The sequence below is a fragment of the Ambystoma mexicanum genome, chromosome 2p, assembly GCF_040938575.1.
Source record: "Ambystoma mexicanum isolate Mex_15411 chromosome 2p, UKY_AmexF1_1, whole genome shotgun sequence".
Lineage (NCBI taxonomy): Eukaryota > Metazoa > Chordata > Amphibia > Caudata > Ambystomatidae > Ambystoma > Ambystoma mexicanum.
Genome location: NC_090923.1, coordinates 642,664,998 through 642,684,585, shown reverse-complemented (window position 1 = coordinate 642,684,585; position 19,588 = coordinate 642,664,998). Strand labels below are relative to the sequence as shown.

The following is a 19,588-nucleotide window of genomic DNA, read 5'->3' as shown; positions in this document are numbered from 1 at the left end:
ATCCTTTCCACCTGCATGCGTACAGAGATCTAGTAGAAGGTCTATGTGCAGCCAGCAATACCTCAATTAACTCCTCTGAGAGGTCCCAGTCATCATACATCATCCTCTCAAGAGCCACGCATGTAGGTTGAGGGAATCCGGGGTCGGGTGGAGCACTCCACCCTCCGACTGGGTTAAGTGATCCGGATGCCGAGGCAACCGGTGAGGCGGACAGATGGTCAGATCCAGGAGATCCGAGTACCACATTCTCCTCGCCCAATCTGGAGCGATCAAGATCATGGTTGCTCAAAATCTCTTCAACTCCGTGAGAACCCAAGGGATGATGTGGATCGGGGGAAGGCGTAGCAAGGAGGGAGGATCCAATCACCCCCAGTCCACCGTTCGCTAGGAATTCCCTCAAGCAAAACTGTTCGCACTTCCTGTTGGACTCTGTGGCGAACAGATCCAATGCCGGGCTACCCCAGAGATCAAAGACCTCCTAGAGGATTTCCGGGCACACTTCCCACTCGTGTGAGACCAAACTCTGCCTGCTCAGCGCATCCGCGAAGATCTTCTCTGTCCCCGCCAGATGAACTGCCGAGACCGAGATTTGGTACTCTCACAACCAGAACCACAGCTAAATTGCCTCTGCGCAGAGTGGGCGGAAGTGCACACCATCTTGCTTGTTGAGGTAGTAAATGGCCACCGCGTTGTTTGTCAGGACGAGGACTTGCTTCCCTCAGGGATGGGGCAAAGGCCCTCAGGGCTACCTTGATGGCCCGCAACTGCAGCCCATTGATATGCCACTTTGCTTCTGATGGAAACAATAGGCCACTCAACTGCAAATCCTCACAGTGGGCGCCCCAACCCTTCAAGGACGCATCCGTGACCACTCGGGAAAGGGGACCAGAAGGGTTCCCCGGCCAAGAGATTGCTGCGCGTGTTCCACCAGCCGAGTTCACGGACTACTAGGCTGGACACTGAAGGTGATCGGTGCAAGCTCCAAGATACTGAGACCACTGGTCCCTTAGGAGCCACTGGAGGGATCTCATATGCAGTCTGGCCTTTGGCACTAGAAAAATACAGAAGGCCATGAGACCCAAGAGGCGAAGGAAGGAAGCCGCTGGAAGAGTGGTGTGGTTCTGAAAGAAATGCACCATCTGGGCTATGTTGCTGACGCTCTCCTCTGGGGCAAAAGCCTTCCCTACCCAGGTATCGAAGACTCCTCTGATGAACTGGACCCGCTGAACTGGTGTCAAATGGGACTTCAAGTTGAGGGAGAAGCAGAGCCTGTGCCGTAGTAGGCAGGTGTCGTCCAGACGAGATAAAACCTGCCCGCCGACTTCCCACAGATCAGCCAGTCATCCAGATAGGGAAATACATGGACTCCAGATCTCCTGAGGTGAGCATGGAGGTCACCCCAAAGGGGAGCACTTTGAACTGATAGTGGGTAATGCCTATGTGGAACCTTAAGAACCTCCTGTGCTTTTGATGTATTGCAACATGGAAATAAGTGGCCTGTAGGTCTATTGACACCAGCCAGTCCTGTAGTTCGAGAGCATGGAGAATCTCTCAACATCATCCGGAATGTGTCCTTCCTCAGGAACTTGTTCAAGGCCCTGAGGTCCAGGATGGGATGGAGACCTCTTCCCTTCTTGGGCACCAGGAAATACCGTGAATACCAACCAGGCCCTCTCTGATCGGGAGGTACTTCTTCCACAGGTACCCTTCAACAACAGGGCTCTCAAGTCTTCCTGGAGCTCCCATCCCGGTTGGATTGTGGTAGGTGGAGGTCTCTCTGGAGGCCTCTAAGAAAGGACTACAAGCAATGGCTCCTGAAATGGGACCGTTTCTAGCGATTTCGTTCCTTCCCATTTTCAGGAGTAGACACCTAAGTCTCGGCCTCCGAAGACCGGAAGAGCAACCGCGCAAGAGACTTTGTGCATGGTCGGCCGAAGGCCAGTTTCCCGGCCCTCTCACGCAGGGATTTCAGCTGCATTTTGCGCACGATGCGACTACAGACAGATGTCGTGGGGGTCGGTCAGACATTTTAGCCTCTCAATCGCAGCACTGCTTGAAGTGCGAAACATTGTGAGACGACATTAAGTCGAGGTTTTAGAAGAAATGCATCCAAATAGTACAAAAAAACATTGAGTAAATTTGAGTCGTGTTCCCGACTTGCGTGTGCAGGCGCGTGGAAAAAAGGAACTGAAGCATGGTGCGTAGTGACAAGCTATATATACAACGCCTGACGTCACTTCTGGAGCTGACAATCGAGAGCGAGATAAGACGGATCGACGGCCGAGTCGAGGTCCACTACGCCCCCTGTCGAAAGGCTTCCGGAACAGCAGAGCTGGATGATGGATATCTAGGATGATGCGGAATCTGCTGGAGAAAAACATTGAAGGAGAAATTACTTACCATAATGTTCTTTCTAAGGATTCTTCTCCTGCAGATTCGTCATCAGATATCCACTGCAGCTACTCGGAAAAATCTTCGACATGGGGGCTTAGTGCACCTCGACTCGGCCATCTGTCGTCGATCCGCCTTGCCTCAGTCCTCGATCGCTGGCTCTGGACATGATTTGTGGGCGTTGTATTCATACTGCGTTACTAGCCATCAAGACTAAGGTCTTTGTCTAAACAGATGTCTGAATAGCCATAAGCGGATGCACTCACTCACTGTATGCCTCCCTGTAATGCCGAATGTAACTGTTCACTATGTATTTTATCATTCTGCACCAAGTATTTTTGTGGGGCTGCATTCTTGTAACCCTGAATCATGCCTTCTTACATGTCCTTCATAGCGCCTCAATGCCCGAGGGCTGCAGTGCGCTCTATAAATTTTAAAAATAAATAAAATAAATAAATAAATGCCCCTTACCTCTGCGTCCCCCAACCCCCGACACCCTGCAAGCTCAGCCACTGCAGAGGAAAACCAGTGTAAAAAAGGATGGCCAACTAGCCAAAAGAGGGTTAGAAAAAAAGGGATCCCAACCGGGATAAACAGAAATTCATTTTTTCATTTTAAAAGAGGAAGGCAGGCAGCTTCCAACCAAGAGGAGCAATAGACCATAGAACCATTGCCAATACCCTCCCTCTCAGGAGAAGGAAGTCACCTCCTGTTGATGCTTTTTTAGTGGGGATGGATGGGAGGGGTGATGAGGAATCTGCAGGAGAAGAATCCATAGAAAGAAGATTAATATGATAACGGAGGCAGGAATAAAGCTCTATAGCAACACTGCCCTTCCGTAGTGAGCGTCAGCCCACGGGCGACGTCCAGGCTACAAAGCTTTGTGAACGTATGAAGCGAGGACCTGGTTGCGGCTTGGCAGATGTCCCTAACTGGTACTCCCCTTTGCAGAACTGTAAAAGTGGAGACCGTTCTAGTAGAGTGGGTCCTGATGCCAGGAGGCTATTCCTTGCCTGCAGTATGATAGCATTCTGAAGGAACAAGTTACTTACCTGTAACTGTTGTTCTCCAGCATGGCGTCAGAAAAAATTACAGGCAACACCAAGGGCTTGTTGAGATGAAATTCCAATGGAACCTTGGGCATGAAGGCGGGGGTGCGTCTGCAGCACCACCCTCGTCTCGTGAAAAGTCAAATAAAGCCGCTTGCAAGACAGGGCCTGGATCTCACCTACTCTACTTGCAGAGGTGGCGGCCACGAGGAAAGCGGTCTTCCACAACAGAAACCTGAGCGGATTTAATGCATAGTTTTGAATGGGGGCCCCATGAGCCTAGTCTGCTTGGCCGTCTCCTTCACAGACACGTCCGACACCTTGTCCTACTTGGTCTTCTCCTTCACGGACAGGTCCGACACCTTGTCCTGCTTCGCCTTCTTCTGTGTCGCCCCCGGGTAGCTGATTTTCTTTTGGACGAAGAGCTGGAGATCGAGGCAGACGGCAACAATGAAAGTGCCCTCACCATCGCGGGACCAACTGGGATGGTGACCCTGATGGAAGCGGACTTGCAGTGCTTGGCCTTGTGTTGGGGCCCCACGAATGGCACGCCCTCAAAGGACTTAAAGGCCTGCTCAGGTTGGCTGGATCCAGAAGAGGCATGCCCATGTGAATCATCCGGGGTAGAGGTCCTGGTCTTGAGCCACGCCCCCAACTGAACGTGTCGATCCTTCATTGTGCGCTTGCTGAAGCGACAGCAGATCTCACAATCTTCTTCTTTATGCGTTGGGTGCAGACAATACAGGCACTGGGAATGTTTGTCGTTCGTGAAAACATTTTGCTAGGCCTGAAGAACTTCTGGAAGCTTCCAAGAAGAAACACTTGATGATTTCTGCCCTGAGGGGCAATGAAAGATGCCGAAAAACGGGTCCCCATTTATCAGAAGGATAAGCGATGGAGCACATGGGATCGATGAAACCGAAAACAAAGTTTTGCTACCAAAAACGCAAAAAAACACAGAAAGCTCAAAGAGCGAAACACGATGACTCCCAACTCTTGAACGTGTGGTAAAAATATCTGAAGATGGCTGCTTGAGGAGGGCTTAGGTAGAGGGCAGTATGACCCAGAGCTCAGTGATTGGTTTATAGGAGAAAGACAGTTTAGAAACGAAAGTGAAACGGTTTCTTTTACCGAGGATTCCCAGCATGACACTCCAACAGACGTATCTATTTTCTAGATTTGAAGATCAAACATGATGCGGGCAGGTTGAGATGTTGTCTTTATAGGAAAGGTAGGGCAAGGAATACTTTACTACACAAGTGACCATCCACGGCACCTGTGGGATAATCGCCCTTATGGTCAATATCTCCGTATAAGGAGGAACTGTACGGACCTAATTGATTTTTATAAACAGGCTGATGAGTTGGATAGTAGACTTCGGGACCAAGAGTACCCTAAAAAACTCACTGGTCGATCAAGGAAACGTGCCGCTTTACTGACCGAGAGGCTCTCCTTACACCTAAAACGGTTACATCTGAAAACAATCAAATGACTTGTGTTGTCACACATGGGCCTATGACTTTTCAAATAAAAAAAGTGATCCGCAAACAATGGGCCATCACTAAACTAAATCTACCAGATGAGCCTCTGCCCAGATTTGCTTTAAAAAGATCACAAAATCTACGAGAAAAACTGGTTCACTCAACCTTTCAAAAACAATCAAAAACTGGACTCTGGGATCTAAGATCCATTAAAAGTCACTATCCATGCGGCTCTTGCACAGTGTGTAAATTCACCCAAAAAATGAAGGACTTCTCAATTGGAGCACGCACATGGGCTCTATTCAATCTAACCAACTCTAAGACTAAGCAAGTAGTTAGTGTACTGTATCGAATGCCCTTGTGGGTTACAATATGTCGGGCAAACCACACGAGCTGTGCACATAAGAATCTCAGAGCATCGGTCAAGAATCCGTTGCAAAACCACCACCGCACCACTGGTGAGACATTATATGGAAAAACAACACTCTGCGGACGATATCTCCTGGTGGGTTCCGGATGCTGTAAAAGCTTCTGCCAATACATCAAGATGTTTGCTTCAAAAAGAAGCCAGATGGATCTACAGAATGGAGACAAATACTAAAGGACTGAATGAGGAATTCAGCCGTGCACTGTAATATAACTGGCATCACTATAGGCTAAAACTTTCAGGTTAAACAAGCCAGTTTACAAATATTTTTTTTTAAAACTACTAAATAACATGTCTGTCAGAGGAAATGTGCTCCCATTCATGCATTAAAAACTTGCAGGCAGGAAGTACTATTACTTAACTGCCCCTGTGCCAAATGCACTGCCAAGGGCCTTTTGACTTCGACCCAGTATAAGTATCTCTAGACCTTTAAGCGGAATTACAAGCATAACTATGCGTGCAGAAAATCGGTAGAGATATAATCAGCAAGCCATTTACATGCGGTACCAATTAACTTACGGCGCATGATCGTGTATTTTGCATCACTTCATGCATTAAATATCATGCATGCCAATAACATATACATAAATGATTTACTCACCCCAAAAGGAATACATTAGCTCTGAATATCCATCAGGTGTTCTCACAAGTCAAAATTAATAGGCACTTCTGATCCGTGTTTCATTTTTTGAATACCCATTTTTGAACTGCATATGCCACATTAATCTTCACCAAAATTACACTGTTTTTAGTTCACTAAATACGGGTGATTCGATACGTGACTCGGTTTACATACCAGACTGATAATATGTATGTCTCATTAAAAAGATGCTGCGCGCCTCCCCGTGTATAACTGCTTTATATATTTTTTTTTTGTCAATCTGTCTGGGCAGTGTGACTCTCACTCAGCCTAACTAGTCACTCGTACACGGGTTGCCATGACAACCCGCGGTCAGGTGATCAGGTTCTACTCCTGCCAACCAATCGAATGAGCACTCCCGGACTGAACCCACAAGAGGCTGGTCCTCTCTGAACCAATAGGTGCCTTCCACATCAGATAACCAGGAAGACTTATACTGACCACGACACATTGCCCTAATGCTGCTTCGGAAGCAAGCAGCTCCGAGATCAGTCATCCGCAGCGGTAGACGAGAAAGTAAGTCATTTCCCTGAGTGCATTCCGCTTACGGGAGATGGTACTAGAAGCTCTCGACAGCTAAGATAGTTATGATAGCAATTATTTTCTGTTTGTTTGATAATCAAGGCAATAATTCACGCTGTGTAAAACATAAAAAAACCTCTATTTTGGTTGACACTAAAGGATATATACGTGAACACGCTTTAAACTTTCAAAGTAGGCGACAATTGAAGGATTTTCACGTAATCACGCTTTGACCCTCACAGTAAGCAATAACTTATGCGTCCTCCCCATTAATGGGATTTATTACATGTACTAACTGTCTTCGGCAACCATTGGCCTCATCCTGCATCCTTTCTCCCCACTCTCAAGGTTTATCACCACCCTACTGAATAGGACTATGATTGGCAAATTCCAGCCCCAATCTACCCCCTGACCGTTGTCTAAACTACCAGGTAAGAAAGACTGAGGGCACAATTAACTAATGTCCACTTGACTACACGGAGCCATTCTTAAAATAGGCGTTCTTCTCTCTGCCACCCTTGTTTTCTGTCTCAAAATCAGGATGCATCCCATCTCCATTGTCGAAGGCTGACACCAAACCAATTTGGGGGCAATTGTTTACTTGAAAACATTTGTTGATTTCACTAAGCTCTCTTGTCATTAGGTAATTACTACATTCCTATGCACTTGGTTCTCTGCCATTTTCTAAAAAATGGTTGCTTAATTAAATAAACCTTTCTTTGAAATAAATAATAATTTTGAGCAACAAATAATCTCTTTCATCCATAGGTGAGACGATCAGACCTTTTTTGTTATTATCCGCTCTATGAGGAACGTTGGCCACACCTCTCTGATACCCACTGCCGGCTTTTTGTCCTTGATATGGCCTTTGTATAGGGGTAAATCTTATTGAGGACTCACTAAAACTAGGTTCAGTCAAAAAGTTTTTAACTATGCAAAATCATAATGCAAGCCCAGTCCAAATGTCTATACATGTGCAGACTTGTTTTAACTTTCTTGGATTGAATTCCCATGCTTTTGTCTGCTTCCCCTAGGGGTTCCTTTTTTTCGCCCAGGCATTCCATTCCAAGCCCTACAGGTGGCTTGCCGAAACGCTCTAGGATGTTCTAAGTTGGAACTTTTTCTGAACACATTTGTCTAGAACATGCCTAGCTAATTAATTATTAATATTTGTGTGACTTATTAATGCTTTTTCTTATGTGTAGGCAGACCTGTAACAAACAATGCAGTTTATAAATCTTTCAATTCATTTTTTGACATGTAAAAATGTGTTTATTTGAATATCCATATGTTTGTAAACTTGTAACAAACAATGTATATGTTTTTGAAATTCATTTCTTGATATGCAAAAGATTCTCTTTGTGTTCTATAGCGTTTATATGCATATCATGTTTTACAGACACACATTCTCTCTACTAGAAACACTTGTTTCATGTTTATATTTGGACTCTCAATTTGAGGATAGGGTGATTTATGTCCGGATATTCAGTTAAAGGATAACACCAGCAGCAGAATTAAGATTAAACTTAATTCAAAATCACTTGCAGCTCTTGTAAATACTTGTTATGTACTGTGACAACAGGGAATATTCATGAGCATGTGAATCCATGCCAGACCACAAGATGGAGAAATACACAATGTGATCCATCGTGAAATTGTCTGCTTCGATGCAGGTAGGCATGAATTCCGCTGTTCTTGCTACATTGAAGCTTAACGCTCTGTTAGGGTCCAACCAGTGAAAAATGCTCCTCCTCTTTGAAGGGGTGCGTAGGTGGATAGAAGACGAGAAGATCTATTGCCTGAGAAAGATGGAATTCTGACACCACCTTAGGCAAGAACCCTAGTCTCACTTTAAGAGATACTTCTCCCCCCCCCAAAAAAAGCAAATAAAGAGTGGTTTACAAGAAAGGCCTTGCAACTCGTTGACCCGTCTGGCAGAGGTGATGGCAACCAGAAGAATAAGTTACTTACCATATCTGGTAACATTCTTTCGATGGGATGTTCCTCCGACGTATTCCACATCTATGACAGGTAATGTCCACAGCTGTGCTGCTTTGGAAGATTTTTGGCAGAGGGCGTCCTGCGTCAATGGCGTTGATCCGTTGTCCCTCGAGGGCCTCCGTCGAGGGTCGACATCACCAGATGTTACATATAGGACGCATGGTGTTAGGGAGAATTCTCATTTATGGCTAATTTCCATTACCTAGTGAGTCCCTCAGCACCTTTGCTGGATTTCTGGAATTTATTTTTTCCACCTGTAAGAGAGTGAACCTTTTTCCCCACTCTTACATGTGTTTTGCCATGTGTATTTCTACTGTTTGTGTAATCTTGATCTCTGGAGCCACACCACTCCTTGAGCCCAACTCTTTGTATGTGTTACACAGCACCTTCAGTGCAGTGACACAGGGTTGTCTCTAAGACTTAGCACGGACTCAATTTTTCTGGGGCTGACTACTGTCCCCCAGAAACAGGTAAAGTTGCCATTTACTTTATGTAGTCATTTAACCTACAGACCTAGAACACCCCATCTTACATAGAGTATTGAAAAGGGTTAACTCTAAACCCTTTTTTGTCTGTATCTTCTGGAGCCTTGTTTCGCTCCCTTAACACTAAGACTTGGCTGGTGGCAGTGGTATCTACCCTATCTTTTCTACCGCGATTATACTACATAAACGTGGTACTGTTTTAGGCTATTATATTAGCCTCGAACATAAACCCGCTTGACCAAATACTTGGAATTTTGGCTCCGGTCGGGTTTAATCCCCATTTCTTTTAGTTAATATCCTTCTTGTGTTTTACTTTGCACGGCAAACCAGGTTTACCTTCTTTGCTCACTGTTCTTTTGGCGGGCTTCTACGAAGATGCCCTCCTTTGGCATCTGGGGGTCTAGGTAGGCTGAATGTGAGGAAGGGGTTTAGTAACCCCCTGCACAGGGTCTCCTTGGAGACCCAAGTCGCACTTTGTGTCCTTTGGCTGGAGTGGTTGTCCGGGCTGGACAATCCCCCTGTCATGATCTCTGCTTCCAAAAGATCAGGACTTGCCCGACTCCCGTGGAAGCAGACCCATAACCCCGGTTCCGAGTGCCAGCCAGTCCCAATTGGGACCTTTTGGACCCTGTCCTGGCGCCAGTGGCACCAGGCTCATAAAGATGCCCAGTCCCAGCGCTGGAAGCACCGGGCTCATAATGCTTCGGTGGACTTACCTGCAGCAGACCATGCTGCTTACTTACCTGCCAGTTGAACCCCTGATCCTCTTCTGTTTGGGACTACTTTTCCTGTTGGGTGGGGCAGGAGCCACTCCCTAGGTTCAGAACACTGGAACTCTTCTGGAAAGCAGGAACTCTTTTCTTACCTAGGCGTGGCTGTGGAAGGAGACACCCAAGCACTACAGGAGGCTATTTAAACCACACCCGATGGATGAATCTTGCTTTGCGTTATTCTGCATTCTCTGCAGCAGAACGCTCATCGTGTCTTCTGCTCTGATCCTGGGCCTAAGGGAACAAAGGCTTACCATCCTGGAATCCAGTCTTCAGCAGCACCTGTAAAGACAGTCTTCAGCAGCACCTGTAAAGACAAAGAAAGAACAGGTTAGCACTACGGTCTTCAGTGGCAGCGCATCTCTTACCTGGTCCATCGGCTGTCACCAACGCCTCGCGCTGCATTCCGGCATCTGAAAGACAAAGGCTTACCTACTCTTTGCATGCTCCGGAGGTCTTCGCACTGCATTCCAGCATCTGAAAGACAAAAGAAGGTGCGTTTAAAGACATTGGGCAACTTTATTACTCACGTGCCATTACTCCTTCCCACGCCGAATCCAGTGGGTATTCCAGCACCCTTCAGCTTCTCTAAAGCTCCGAACTTGTACCTGCAAGATAAAAGGGACAGTTAGTGCGCATCGTGAAGAAGGCTACAAGTGCTTACTTACGTGCTTCCAGGCGCTTCTATTCCTCACGCGGGTTCGATCCTCAACTCTCATCAGCCCGCCATCCGCCATCGCCGGAACCCTGCAAAACAAGAGATATCATTACAAAAGACTTTTAAGACATTTGAAGTGCCCAGAACTTACCGTTCGTGCAGTTAACGACGGACAGCAGTCCTCTGAGGTCAAGAGGCCTGCACCCTTATCCAGTGAAGAAACTGGTTACGGCACCCTGCCCCGAGGCAGATGGAGAGCTCGGCGTTCACTTACCTAAGGTGAGGGTGTTAACCTTTGGGGTTCTACAGGAGAAGAGAAAGGGAAGAGGAGAGAGGCACCCAATAACCCCAGTTCATTAATCCCATATCTGCAGACATCTTACTCTTCGAGTCAGACATACAGTGCACAGAGGTCCAGCCCAATGAGCCAACCGTGTGTTACACATCACCTTTGAAGATACGGCATTCACCCAGTCAAGACCGGCGCCTCTGCGGGAATCAGGTGAGCGTTACACCCCCTGCGATGTGATTGACAGCCAGGCTGTGTGAATGGGGGATTTTTGCATAAAAGGCAGGTCTCTTGGGCTAGAAGTCAGAGAGTCGCCACTGGAACTACAAGAACTGAAGAGAAGCGGAGAAGAAGACTGCTGATGCAACCCCCGACTACCTGTGTGTTAGGCAGAAACCTGTGCAGTTCCCTTAGGGAACACTGCAAAAGATTTAGGACTACAGGTGTTAGCAGTAAACCCACTTGGTAGCAGTCTGTACCACCCAGATTTACCTGGTAGCTGTGGCTGAGCAGTCAGACTTCTCTCAAGAAGAGTGAGGCAGTATGCAAAGTATACACAATAGGCACTCAGACACACCAATACAAGCAAACACTGACCAGAGCTTTGGTATCAAAGTATATAATTATTTATTTAAAAACACACTGTTTGAAACACTCCAGCACTCTTGTTGTAAAATATTCTAAACACAGTTACTATTGTAATATATAAACCCCTTTTTCCTTATCAGATAAGTCTTAGTAAAACACCACTTATTTTCATACAGAGATGAGCGCTTAACTAGATGGCACTCCAATAAGTTTGTGAAAAAGGGAGGGAAAAAGACAGAATATGGAAAGGTACACCACTCTAAGATTCAGGAACACTGTTAGCAAGGCAGAAGAGCAAAAGTCACTGGTGAGCCAAAGTCCAAAGGCTGGGCCCACTCTTAGAGAGAGCAGAGCACAAATGAGCCCAAGATCACACAGTTACACTAGGCTTAGAAAGTCTTGCAGAGAGTTCAAAAAGAGTTTAGAGAGGCTTAGGAAAGTTTAGCCAGGGTGTCCCAGGCTAACCCAGGTTTGAAAGCCGGGGGCTAAATCTACCCCGTACAGTTGGTAGCAAGGGAAGCCAGGCGGGGCACGGTACCTTAAGTGGGAAGGATCCTCCAGCGGTGGCAGTTGTTCCTGGCAGTGGGTGCAAGTCGCATCGTCGTCCAGGGGAAGAGACGATCTCGACTTGGAGGAAAGATGAAGGTCGTTGCACTGCCAGGGAAGAAACCAGCCGCAGAGTTTTCCGGTTAAAGGTGGTACCTTTTGTTCGCGGTCGTGGTAAAACATGGTATCCCAGTTGCCGGGGTGCTTGGCACAGGCAAGGCGGCCACGAGGTACGTCGGGAAGGTGAAAAGACGGTGAAACTGGTTATCCCCACCAGTCAAAGGAAGAAGACTCTCCGGCGGGAGATCATCTCTGTCGTTGGGAAAAGTGGTGAGACGGTCCAGCAGGGCTCCACCGGTGGTGTCGTCGTGGCAGGTCGGCTCAGCTTCTCCCTCGTCGGATTCTTAGGTCCTGTGGCGACTTCTGAAGTTCCAGTCCCCAAAGCCCTGCTTTTATGCAGAAAACCCCCATTCACTCAGCCTAGCTGTCACTCAAACATGCTAAGTGGTGAGCCGGCCGGCTCACCACTTGGGCCAATCAGGACGGAGTGCGACTTGAGTTACCTAGGCAACTCAGTCCAGGGTGCCTAAATCCCCCTCCACCCCTCCTAAGTACGCCAGACAGAGTGGCACCACTTTGGAGGGCGTCTGTGGAGAAGCCCGCCAAAAAGTGGAACAAAGGGCTCGACTTGGGTTGGAGTCACAGAAGAGAACACAAACGCCATTTTAGAATCAAGTTTTGGCAAAAAATACCAACCGGAGAATTGAAATTAATTAAATAAACCGGCGGTATGTTCGAGGCTACCGTAAATAATTAAATAAAGATAGTAGCCTAAAACAATGGGAAATCCCATAGGAAAATATTTGCGGTTGAATATAAAAAGTAGTATCCAATGCCACCAGCCAAAACTCGATCAGGGGGGACGGAGACGTGCCCCCTCGACTAACAGACCCCGGGGCAATTGAATTGCCCCAGCCAGTACGTCCACAATATGATGGTTTGTACTGGTTCTGTTCAGAATTTAAGACTAGTAAAGTCAATGGTGACTTTACATGCCCTGGGAGACAGTAGTCAGTCCCAGGATATGAAGTGTATACTGGGGGGTCACTATGACACCCCTGTGTTACTGCACTGAGGGTGCTGTGTAACACACATCACAAAAACACATGAAGCCCTATGGGGTAAAAGACCCCATAGCCCATTAAACACATCTAGATTCAAAGAAACACACTCAAATCATGCCCAAGAGTGAGGGTAAAAGAGTCTCACTCTTGGCAGGAGAAAAAAATAAACCCCAAAAATCCAGCAAAGCTGCTGGGGGACTCACTAGATTAGGAAATTCAGCCTAAACAGAGAATTCTCCCTAACACTGTGAAGCCCTGCTGCAGTCCTGAGCTATCTACTCTTCAACGACAGAGAAGATCCAGTCCAGAGTCTTCTTCCCTTGAGCTCACCCGCTACAGCCAGAGAATCCTCTTCTGGGTCAAAATCTCTGTATAGAACTGTAGTGGTCGGATAGACATCAGAAGAGCCCTCTCCTGTTTTGAAGGAGCGCACCTTTTTTTCACCGTTGCTTTGGTGCTGCTGGCCTCATCCCTGGGTACAGGAACAACTGCTGTGGTACCCGCTTTTCTTCATTTGAATAAGGTACTGTGTCCATTTAGTCGTTCTCTCCGTCCGCCCTTGAGGAATCGGGGTGAACCCTTTTCCTTGCCAAAGGCTTGTCCTTTCTTCCTTCCATCTTATAACTTTTGCCTCCTTTTGACAATATCCAAGTACTCCTGACAAAGTCCATCTCGAACTGTTCTATCGTGTGATCCTGGGCAACAGAGCCCTGCTTCATTTGACACTGGCGTAGGCCTATTGACTTTATCTGTGTTTTAGAACATGTCCTCTGATGCTAGTGCCTTGACAAAAGTATTGCCTATGATTTTTCTCCACTATTTCCTGGTTTTTATTCAATGTGCTAAGTGTATTTTGGCTATGGTCACAATTCTTCCCGCGGGTACGCTTTTCTTTCGTAAGACCAAACTGTCATTACTGGCAAAAAGTGAGCGCTGCTTATCCCCCCGGTAACGTTTTTTGTTTCCCAACACCAGTCTGTCAAATCCTAATGTACTTACCTTGAATTGACCTGAAACAAAGGAATTGGTTGTGTGTAGTATATTTTAGAGTGTGGAATAGAAGTGAAGTGTTATGTGAACAGATAGTTTTAAAATAAATGTACTTATATTTTTTTAGGGAGAATTCTCTGTAAAGACTAATTTCCCAAACCTAGTGAGTCCCCCAGCAGCTTTGCTGGATTTTTGGGGTTTATTTTTTTCTCCTTCTAAGAGTGAGACTCTTTTCCTCCCACTCTTAGACATGATTTGAGGTGTTCTTTTGACTTTGTATGTGTTTTATGGGCTATGGGGTCCTTTACCCCACAGGGCTTCTTGTGTTTTTGGTATGTGGGTTACACAGCACCCTCTGTGCCGTAACCCAGGGGTGTCGTAGTGATACCCCACCATAGACTCCATACCCGCGGACTGACTACTGTCTCCCAGGGCATGTAAAGTCACCATTGGCTTTACTAGGCTCAAATTGTGAACAGAACCAGTACAAACCATCCTATTGTGGACGTACTTGTCGGGGCAATTCGATTGCCCCGGGGTCTGTTGTTCGAGGGGGCACTGTCCAGTCCCCCCAACCGAGTTTTGGCTGGTGGCAGTGGATACTACTTTTTATATTCGACCGCAAATATATTCCTATGGGATTTTCCCATTGTTCGAGGCTACCACTTTTTAATATAGCCTCGAACATACCGCCGGTTTATTAAATTAATATAAATTCACCGGTTGGTATTTTTTGCCGAAACTTGGTTTAAAAATGGCGTTTGTGTTCGCTTCTGTGACTCCAACCCAAGTCGAGCCCTTTGTTCCACTTTTTGGCGGGCTTCTCCACAGAAGCCTCCAAAAGTGGTGCCACTCTGTCTGGGTACCACAGGGGGTGTGGGAGGGGGTTTAGGCACCCTGGACTGAGTTGCCTCGGCAACTCAAGTCGCACTCTTGTATGATTGGCCCAAGTGGTGAGCCACCCGGCTCACCACTTAGCATGTTTGAGTGACAGCTAGGCTGAATGAATGGGGGTTTTCTGCATAAAAGCAGGGCTTTGGGCACTGGAACTTCAGAAGTCGCCACAGGACCTAAAGAATCCGAGGAGGGAGAAGCTGAGCCGACCTGCAACGACGACACCACCGGTGGAGCCCTGCTGAACCGTCTCACCACTTTTCCCGACGACAGAGGAGATCTCCAGCCCGGAGAGTCTTCTTCCTTTTACTGGTGGGGATAACCAGTTTGCAGTTTTTTCACCTTCCTGGACCATCTCGTGGCCGCCTTGTCCATGCCAAGCACCCCGGCAACCGGAATACCACGGTTTACCACTACCGCGAAGGAAAGGGTGGTACCTTGTAACCGGGAAACTCTGCGGCTGGTTTCTTCCCTGGCAGCGCAACAACCTTCAGCTTTCCTCCATGTCGAGACCTCCTCTTCCTCTGGACGAAACACCGACTTGCAACCGCTGCCAGGAACAACTGCCCCCGCTGGAGCGTTCTTCCCACTTTCAGGTACTGTGTCCCGCCTGGCTTCCCTTGCGACAGATCGTTTGGGGTGTCAGTAAATCCTCGACTTTCTAACCTGGGTTAGCCTGGGACCTGTTAACTAACTTTTCCTGACTTGATCTCAATCTTTTGTGAACTCTCTACAAAGACTCTTTGGGCATAACCCCACTGTGTGATCCTGGACACATTTCGCGTACTCTCTCTAAGAGTGGGCCTGGCATTTGAACTTCCTTGCTCTCCAGTAGACTTTGCCTAACCTGCCTCACTGTGGTTCTTTGAAAAGTATTGAAATTTGTGTGCTTTCATAACTCTTCCTTTTTCCCTCCATTTTTAATAACTTATTAGAGTGCCATCTTATGTTAAGCGCTCACCTCTGTCTGAAAATGAGTGGTGTTTCTCATTAAGACTTGTCTAATAAGTAATTAGGGTTGTATATATATATAATAGTGACTGTGTTGAATTTACTTACCTCTTTGTGCTAGTGCAATTTACAAGTGTGTCTTTAAATAAATAATTATATACTTTTACACCAAAGCTCTGGTCAGTGTTTGCTTGTGCTACTGTGTCTCTGTACCTATTGTGTATACTCTATATACTGCCTAACTCATCTTGAGAGAGGTCTGACTGCTCAGCCACAGCTACCAGGTAAATCTGGGTGGTACAGACTGCTACCAATTGGGTTTACTGCCAACCACCTGTAGTCCTAAATCTTTTGCAGTGGTCCCTAAGGAAACTGCACAGGTTTCTGCCTAACATATTTTTTAACCAGAAACCTTGAGTCAGTGTTTGTATGAGTCACAGTAATTGTAGTCCTTTGTGTAATCCCCATTACTGCTCATTTGCTCTTGAGAGAAGTCTGGCTGCTCCGCTACTGCTACCACTATAACTGTGTAGTACAGGCTTGTACCAAAGGTGGAATTGTACTGCCACTTGTAGACTTAATTGTCTGTAGTGTTCCCTAAGGGTACTGCAGAGGATTCTGCCTAACACACGGCGCCCGTAGCCTCAGTTATAGTTTTTTTTCCCAGAACGTGTGGCACCAATCTCCTGCCAGTATGACTGCAGAAAACCTTGCGGAAACGTAAGCTGCAATCGCATAGGAAATTCAGTAGAGGGGCAGGCTGGGAGGGCGATGTGGAATACGTTGGAGGAACATCCCATCTAAAGAACATTACCAGATATGGTAAGTAACTTGTTCTTCGAGGGGATTGTGTCCTCCGACGTATTCCACATCTATGACAGACTACCAAAGCAGTACCAAATTATGGAGGTGTTAAAATAATTTACAATTTAGAATTTTAGAATGCCCAATCAAATTGCTGAATAAAGGACTGCCTTACCAAAGGCCAAAACCTGCCCATGGATGGAGCCAAGGAATAGTGTCTCACAAAAGTATGGACAGAGGCCCATGTGGCTGCTTCGCAAATATTGCGAATTGGAACACCCCTCTGTAGAGCAGCGGAGGCAGCCACAACCCTAGTAGAGTGAGCCCGAAAGCCTACTGGAGGGTCCTTCCCCGCAAAACAGTAACAATCAGAGATCGTCAAAATGATCCATCTGGACAAGGTCTGTTTCAAAACAGCCTGGCTCAAGCACCTTCCAGCATAACCAACAAAGAGCTGATCGTCCACTCTGACCCGGGACATCCGTGAGAGATAGAAACTCAAAGCTCTTCTAGGATCCACCCTATGGAGCCTCTCCCCTTCCTTACCAGGATGTGGAGGACGATAAAACGCCAGAAGAATCACCTTCTGGCTCAAATGGAATTCCAACACAACCTTCGGAAGAAAAGAAGGCCGCATCCGCAGAACAACCCTGTCCTTATGGAACACAGTAAAGGGTGGCTTGGCGGAAAATGCCTGCAACTCACTCACACTGCGCACGGAAGTAATCGCGACTAAAAACACAGTTTTAAAGGACAACAGTCCCAAAGGACAAGAATGTAAGGGCTTAAACGGAGCTCCCATTAGGAACTTTAAAACCAAATTCAAATCCCATCCCGGCACCTGGAAAGGCAACGGTGGAAACACATTAGTTAGCCCTTTTAGAAACTGAGAAATCAAAGGGATCTTAAAATAAGAACATTCCTCAGACGAGCGTTTAAATTTAATGGTACCCACTTGCGGGCTAAAGAAAGCAAAAAGACAAAACCAAAGGAATGAAACATTGGAAAGGATCCATATTCTGTACCCTGCACCAGTCACAGAACTTTCTCCAACGGTAACGGTACAGGGATTGCGTTGCGGGCCTTCTGGCCGAAAGCAACACCTCCATCACGTCTTCGGGCAGGTCCCAATTCTTATACCTCAACCTTTCAGCTACCAAGCATGAAGGCTGAGAGACTTGACCTCTGGATGGAGAAACCAACCCCACTCCTGTGAGAGCAGATCGTCTCGGTAGGGAAGACGGCGTGGAGGGAGGGCAGATGGACATGTCTAGAAGGTCGGGGTACCACTCTCTCCTGGCCCATGCCGGATCAATGCGGATCATTCCGAACCCATCCTCCGTAACCTCTACAACACTTGCCGAATGATGGGGACTGGAGGAAACGTGTACAGAAGTGGGAGGGAAGGACCACTCCACTACGAACGCATCCCCTAAGGCTCCTCTTGGAGGAAATTCCATCAAGCAGAATCTTTCGCACATCCGGTTGACACTGGTGGCGAAGAGATCCACTTGAGGGGTTCCTCAAAGGGCGAAGATCTCCAAAAGAACTTCCTGAGGCAGCTCCCACTCGTGAGAGACGGTGCTCTGCCTGCTCAGAGCGTCCGCCGCCGCGTTTTCATCTCCAGCCAGATGAACTGCCGAGATCAAAATTTCCTGCTGGATGGCTCAGAACCAGAGCTGCATCGCCTCCCTGCACAATGGGAGTGACCCTGCCCCCCCTTTTTGTTGAGGTAGTGCATGGCCACTGTATTGTTGGTCATAATCAGGACATTCTTCCCCCGCACACACGGCAGAAAAGCCTTTAGGGCTAGCATGACGGCCCTCAGCTCTAACAGATTGATGTGGAGTCTGGACTCCGACGGAGACCAACGTCCGCTGGCTGTCAACTCGTTGGCATGAGCCCCCCAACCTGTGAGGGATGCGTCCGTCACGATCGTCACCTCCGGCCATGGCTGCCAAAATGGTGCTCCCTCCATCAGATTGCCTTCGTCGGCCCACCATAGAAGTTCCTGGGCGACAAGGTCGGAATCTGAATGGGATCAGACATCCTGCCGGAGAACTGCGACCGCTGCATCTTGAGAGCCCACTGCAGAGATCTCATCCGCAGCCTGGCCTCTGGCACTAGGAAAATGCAGGATGCCATGAGGCCAAGCAACCTCAAGAATTCAAACGCCAGGAGACGCTGGGCACGTTGAAACTTGTCCACCATCTGCAGAATTTGATGAGCCTTCACCTGGAGAGGCGAACACTGCCCCAGGGATGTGTCAAGCACTGCTCCAATGTACTAGAGCCGCTGGGTAGGTCTCAAATGGGACTTCTTTAAACTGGGAGAGAAGCCCAGCTTGTGAAGGGAGTGGCAAGTGACGGACAGATGATCCAGGGCTTGCTCAGGAGAGTGCGCCCTGATCAACCAATCGTCCAGGTAGAGGTAGACGTGAATCGCCCCTTTCCTGAGATACGCTGCCACCACCACCATCAGCTTGGTGAAGACCCTTGGGGCGGGGGTCAATCCGAACAGCAGGACCCGAAACGAAAATGCGAGTCACCAACCGCGAACCTCAGGTACTTCCTGTGCTTTGGATGAATCAACACATGAAAGTAAGTATCCTTGAGGTATAGAAACACCAACCAATCCTGAAGTTGAAGGGCCTGGACCATCTTGAACTTGTCCTTCCTGAGGAGCTTGTTTAACCAACGCAAGTCCATGTTGGGTCTCAATCCTCCATCCCTTGATCCTCTCCGTTACAGGCACCAGTTCTATGGCGCTTATCTCCAGCAGGGATAGGATTTCCTGCGCAAGGAGCGGATCTGGACGCTTCAAAGAGAGCTTCTCCGGTGGATTGTCGCGAGGCCTCTGCCAGAAGGGAAGACAGTAGCTGTGGGCTATGATCTCCAGAACCCACACATTTGAAGTAATGGCCCGCCATTCTCCAAGATGCTGCGCAAGTCTACCCCCAACCGGCGAACCATGGGACA

At 47.6% G+C, this 19,588-nt stretch overlaps 1 protein-coding gene across 5 annotated transcripts in view; it reads right to left on the bottom strand.

The window, feature by feature from the left end:
* The window catches only part of RNF123 (ring finger protein 123), a 3,033,138-nt gene that overhangs the window by 1,099,841 nt on the left and 1,913,709 nt on the right, over nt 1-19,588 (bottom strand). The window lies entirely within an intron of this gene.